The sequence below is a fragment of the Ictidomys tridecemlineatus genome, unplaced genomic scaffold, assembly GCF_052094955.1.
Source record: "Ictidomys tridecemlineatus isolate mIctTri1 unplaced genomic scaffold, mIctTri1.hap1 Scaffold_5646, whole genome shotgun sequence".
In the NCBI taxonomy this organism is placed as follows: Eukaryota; Metazoa; Chordata; class Mammalia; order Rodentia; family Sciuridae; genus Ictidomys; species Ictidomys tridecemlineatus.
The window spans coordinates 1-6435 of NW_027523786.1; the positions used below are offsets into that span (position 1 = coordinate 1).

The window sequence follows — 6435 nt, forward strand, 5'->3', positions numbered from 1 at the left end:
AAGGGCACCTAGGTTGCTTCCATAGTTTAGCTATTGTGAGTTGAGCTGCTATAAACATTAATGTGGCTGTGTCACATTAAGTCATTCAGGCACAACTCGAGGAGTGGGATAGGTGTGTTTCATTTTGCAATTGATGGTTTTGTGTTTGCTTTTCTCTCCTGGTCACTCCATATCCAAACATAAAGCACGTCCAACATCCTTGTGTTTTCTAATTAAGAAACAGTGGAAAAGGCACAATTCTGACTTTGACACTCACATTGGCTGCTTCCACTGTGGACCAGTGTAGGGACATGCTCTTCTAGGTGCCCCATGGTGCATGGTAGTCTGCTGTCCCTGCTGCCTATTGCATCACTGTGACCACACCCAGCTGTGACCTCTGCTGGACCCTGCACTGCAAAGACCCATATTGCTTCCACCTTGGGATCAGGAAATGGAGAAGGCAGGCTAAGGATCAGAGGGCACACACCCCATTCCCTCTGGAAAGGCGGGAAACAAAGGGACAGGTGTCTGTTTGTCACTGCCACAACACGCTCCCCATCTTCTCCTGTGGGGTACAGTGGTCCACATGCTGGACTTACAGTGGCCAACACCCTGTCACACAACCAGGTAGCCAGCTGCTATCATCCTGTGGAACCTTGACAGGGCTTAGATGTGGCAGCTGCCACCACCCTGCATCCTTGCTGGGACACTTGTCCACACCTTTGGGACTATTGGAAGTAAGATTATCTGTGGAAACCATGTCCCACCCCACCACCCAATGCTGCTTCTGTCACCCCCTCCTTCGGTCCCTGCAGGTGTCTTGGTTGCCCAGAAGACTCTGCTTGACCACTGCAACAGTGCAAAATGGGGTCCAGCAGGCAGGCAACTGACTATGTGCACAGACCCACCCTCCTGTCATGGACCACACAATTCCTCCTGCGCTCATTGGGCCATTCTGACACCGCTGTTCCATGTACTGCCCACCCTGTGATCCAGAATAGGCCCTGGTAAAGCCTCTGGCAGATGGATTTTAAATGTTTTATGTTCTTTTTACTTATACATGCCAGTGGAATGCATTTTGACACATTATAGGTACATGGAGTCTAACTCCCCATATTTTGGCTGTACATGATGAGGATTTACACTGGCCATGAATCCATACGTGAACATAGGAAAGTTACATCTGGTTCATCCTACTATCTTTCCTTTTCTCATCCCTTTTCCCTTCCCTTCATTCCCATTTGTCTTATCCAATGAAGTCTATTCTTCCCTCCCCACCCCTTTATTGTGCATTGGCACCCACATATCAGAGAACATTCAATCTTTGTTTTTTTGGGATTGGCTTATTTCATTTAGCATGATAGTCTCCATCTCCAGTTCCATCTGCTTACCAGCAAATGTCATAATTTCATCCTTTATGGCTGAGAAATATTCCTGTGTGTATGTGTGTGTATTTTTTTCCATTCATCTGTTGAATGCCACCTAGGTTGGTTCCAGAGCTTAGCTATTGTGAATTAAGGTGCAAAAAATATTGATGTGGGTGCATCCTTATGGTATGCCCATTTTAAGTCCTTTGGGTATATGCCAAAGAGTGGGATAACTAGTTCAAATGCTTGTTTCATTGCAAGATTTCTGAGGGATTTCTATACTACTTTCCAGAGCTTGGGAGGTTGAAGCAGGAGAATTGCAAGTTCAAATCCAGTCTCAGCAATTTAGCAAGGCCCTAAACAACTTTACAAGACTCTGTCTCAAAATTTGAAAACAAACAAACAAACAAACAAACAAACAAACAAAAAGCGCTGGGATATGGCTCAGTGTTAACCCCCCATGAGTTCAATTCCTGGTACTAAAACAAATAAAAGTAATGTTTCATAAATCACTTCTGAAAAAAATCTCATTAATTTTCTTAACTGGTGTTTTAAGATTAGGTCCACATACAAAAACATGTCAACCACTTGACACCCAGAACAATATTCTGCCTTCAAAATGCAGGAAATCTTGTGATTTGAAACCCTAATGAGCTTTAGGAGACATTATTCTAAGTGAAAAAAGCAAATGTAGAAGGTCGTGCTCTATGACCTCAATGAAGTGTGGAATCAAAACCAGTTGCTCTGTAAAAGCAGAGAGCAGGATGGTGGTTCCCAGGAGCTCGGGGTTTAGGAAAACAGGAGCTGTTACCCAAAGAGTACAAAACTTCAGTGATGCAGCATGAGCCAATTCTGGACATCTGTCCTACAACTGGGTCCCCACAGTGAATAACACTCTGTTGTATGCTTAAATTTGCTGCTCTGTGAGCTGGGGTTATGGCTCAGTTGCAGAACACTTGCTTGGCACATGTGAGGTCCTGGGTTCAATCCTTAGCACCACACAAAAATAAATAAAAGAAAGGTATTGTGTCCAACTACAACTAAAAAAAGTTTTTTGATTGTTCTGCTTGAAAGTGTTCTCACTACACACGCACACAAACACAAACACACACAGACACACACACACATATGTGAGTGGGTGGATATGTTAATTAGCTTGATTACAGTAATCATCAATTTCACATGGTACTTTTATTTTATTTTATTTTTAAGCAGTTGTTATTATACTAATGTATTAAGACAAGTACAAAATAACCTTGTAATCAGGGTACTGTATCAGTCAATAACAAAGGAAAGACCACTACAGTATGAAGAGATATACAAATGACTCAAGTATATACAGCTTTCATAGTTAACAGACAATTTTAAATGGGAAGTTGGTTTCTTTAACAAATGGTAAATTTTCTTGAAATAGGAAAAACAATATACAGTGCTCTAAGCATGAATAATAATTCCTGCCATAAATACAAGTGCCTTGCAGAAACTCCATGCAAATTTCAATTCCATTCTCTTTGTGAGTGTGACACTGTAGCTGACTTACCAGCTCAAACACTAGGTCAAGGGAAGCCTCCTCACTTTTGTCCTGGAAGAGCTCAGTACTCAATTTATCACTGATGTCCAAATGTCCAAATCTGTTGTCTTGAAAAATCCCTGGAATATAATCAATCCATTACAATGTATATGCAGTCGGGGCTAGTAGGAATATCACTTGAAACTGAATGTGAATGTTTTCTCTGATAAGTAGATACTGATCCATAATGGGGGAGGGGACAAGGGAGGAATGGATGAACTTTGGATAGGGCAAAGGGGAGGGATGGAAAGGGAGGGCCATGGGGGTAGGAAAGATGGTGGAATGAGATGGACATCATTACCCTAGATACATATGGGAAGACACGAATGATGTGACTCTACTTTGTGTACAACCAGAGAAATAAAAAGTTGTGCTCCATTTGTGTACTATGAATCAAAATGAATTCTGCTGTCATGTATGACTAATTAGAACAAATAAATAAATTTTTTAAAAAGTTCAGTCTGGAAGTGCCCTGTGGTCGAATGGACCACTGTCTCACCCGTGGTTTCTGGTGGAAAGCTGTGATTTGGATTGGAACCGTTTTTTCTGGAACATCAGTGGAAAGACGGGCTTCTGGTAGTTGGTCCCCCACAGGAATCAGGACAGATACATCATTTTCTTCTGTTGGACATGATGGATTAATTTCCAGAGGTTTCATTTCCATAGGTTCATGGAAACTAAACTGCTCTCATCACCACTCTCGTCTCTAGATCTAAAATCCCCATGAACTGATCCAGATTCTAGCAAACTGTTTAACATTGGTCTCAAGACCTCTTTGAGTTCCCAATCTCTTCTGATCCTGCTTTTTCTTAGAACAGTCTTCAATGGAGTGGTCTTCTCAGAGTCTCATTTGGCATCAAAGGTCATCAGAACAAGAGGCAGGCTGCACTGCACTGTCTGGCTCAGGTTCGGTGGTTTCCATTCCCATAATGTGGATCAGCTCCAATTCCTCCTCAGGGTCTAAAAACCCTACCAGAAAAGGAAGAAAGATGATCATTTACAAAATGACAATTGAATCCCATTCATTCATTAAAATATTTTGTGTTGGTTTGTGACTAAGTCACTGAAATCACTCCTCCTGTGCTGTATTTATTCTCTACCAGTCCATTTTAACTTTTAAGAAACGAAGGCTCCAAAACAGCACAAGCTATTCAAAATCAAAGCACAGGTAAAGGCAGGTGAGAAAGAATGACTTTGAACAGGACTTGGCAATTATTTGTGGACTTAACACTTTGTAATTCTGCTGGGTTATGAATTTTTATCATAAGGCCAAGGTGGGGTAGGATAGGAGACAGACATAACTGTGTCTAGATGAAGATAGCAAAGAAACTCATCTCAGTTTGTGGTTCTCTTTACAGTTGTTTATGTATCATCGGCTTCATGAGTTGAGAAAAACTTGGAATCTTTGTGAGGGGGAAAAGTTCATCAAATGAAAGATAAACTTCAAAATTAAGTTGTGAATTTGGGGTATGAGTATATACAAAGAAAACAAGAGACTCTCAATTCAAGTGTTACATGGGATAAAGTCAGAAGCCTGTTAAACATTTCTATATTCATAAAGTTCCAATATACTCCAAGAATGTGAAAGGCCTAAGTATGGCAATTGCCAGAAAAACATTACCACTACCGAGAAAGAATACCAGGTTTTCAGCTTCAGCAGTAACCACACTGCATACTGTGTTAAAAACCAAACAGGACCCCATTATAGGTAAAGGCCTCATTTTTGTCTCCAGAAAAGTTACATATGTGCACTTTAAAAAGCCAGTAAAGGCATATTATAGAAAGGCAGCATAAAATACACACAAAATTTCAGATACTAAATGAACTCCCCAAAGAAAGTAAAATGTTCTTGCAAGAATCAGAATCCTTGAACAAAAGTGAAATTTGAGAGTATTGGCTGAGATCATGCCAAGCAAGAAAGATAATGAGCAATTGATTCTCTTCTCTTTTCCACCAAACTGAAAGGACATGTGATGCAAAAGCCTAGGCCTTAATCAAATATGCATGGAGGGTGTCCAGTACAGTGCCCAGCACAATGCACACAGTGGGTGTTCCATACATATTTCTTAGCTGAATTAATGAAGAAAAAGGCATGCATTAAAGGCTAAGTTTTTGGTTGCTTGTAGGTCAAAAACAAAAACTGAGTTTTGAGAAAAACATTAAAGTCCTAATTGGAGAGATTCATAATTGATCTATAGAAAGTGAATAATCAAACTTAGAAACACAAATCACAGAGCATGGCTCATGACAAAGTGTTTGCCCAGGTACAAAAGGAAGCAGTGGAAAAAGGAGCTTTCAGAGTGAGTGGTCATCCTCAGGGAAAGCTAGGAGGCAGCCAAGCAAGGCCTGGGGTTCATCCTCTGGTGCTCCTGCCTGGAGGCACAACTGGCACAGCCCGCGGTGTTCCCTCCGCACCACCTGAAGCCCACGCATGCTCACTGACCACTCACCTGGCCCCCACCCCGCGCCGGCGGACAGGTGGGTGCGGGTTCCCTCAGGCGCTCAACCGCCGCCCCTCCCCAGCTCCAGGGCGCCCCAGGCGGCACCCAGTCCCCATCAGCAGGCACCACAGGGATAGAGGTAAGAGAGACACGGGTTGCTGCGCGCCATCCACGCTGCGGGTCCCAGAGGCTCCTCCCGGAGGACACCTGCCCGCCGGCCGCCCTGGCGCGCGGGGCAGGCAGCGTCCTAGCGGGAAAGAGGCGCCCGAAGTTCTGGTTCAGCTGCCGCGGGCCGCGGGTCTCAGGCCGCGGAAATGGCCGCCTCGGCCGGTCCGGCTTTGCACACCTGCCGGCGACGGGCGGAGCGTGAGGCCGGGCCAGTGGATGCCGCGCCCGGGCAGCGCAGGTAGCGACCAGAGCGGGACCTGAGCGGCACCGCCATCCCGCAGCCTCCAGCCTTCCAGGCTTCCGTTAGCGGAAGCGGGCGCTGGGAGGGAGCGCGGCGGACAGTGCGCCCCCTGCTGGCTGATCGGCCACTCGGCCGCCAAGCCGCCAAGGAAAGCCCAGGACTCTGCAGCTATTTCAAATCAAAGGCTGAATGTTCTCTCTGATAAGTGGATGCTGATCCATAATTGGAGAAGGGGGGATGGAGGAACTTTGATGGGGCAAAGGGAGGGAGGAGTGGGAAGGGGGAAATGGAGGCTGGAAAGATGGTGGGATGAGATGGACATCATTACCCTAGGTCCATGTATGAATGCACAAATGGTGCATCGTGTACAACCAGAAAAATGAAAAGTTGTGCTGCAATTGTGTACGGTAAATCACAATGCATTCTGCTGTCATATACACCTAATTAAAATTAATTACTTAATTTAAAAATAAATCAGCAAACTACAAAAAAAAAAGAATTTTAAAGCTCTCTAGAAGCACATGGAGATACAAGGAAGCCAAATGATCATAAAATATTGAGAAAGAACAGTGGGGACTTGACAGGACTCCACAATGGGCAGGAGGAGTGGCGAGATGGAGATGCTGCCTTTGAATTGTACAGTGCGTTTATTATGTTTTAACCCATTGG

General features: G+C 44.1%; 1 long non-coding RNA gene across 1 annotated transcript; it reads right to left on the reverse strand.

Moving 5' to 3' along the window:
- Window positions 1-2518: 2518 nt before the first annotated feature.
- Window positions 2519-5883, reverse strand: LOC144374052 (uncharacterized). Its single transcript, XR_013433582.1, has 2 exons — window positions 5367-5883; window positions 2519-3885 (listed from the first exon to the last, which is right to left on the reverse strand). It is a non-coding gene; the product is annotated as an uncharacterized LOC144374052 (long non-coding RNA).
- Window positions 5884-6435: the final 552 nt, after the last annotated feature.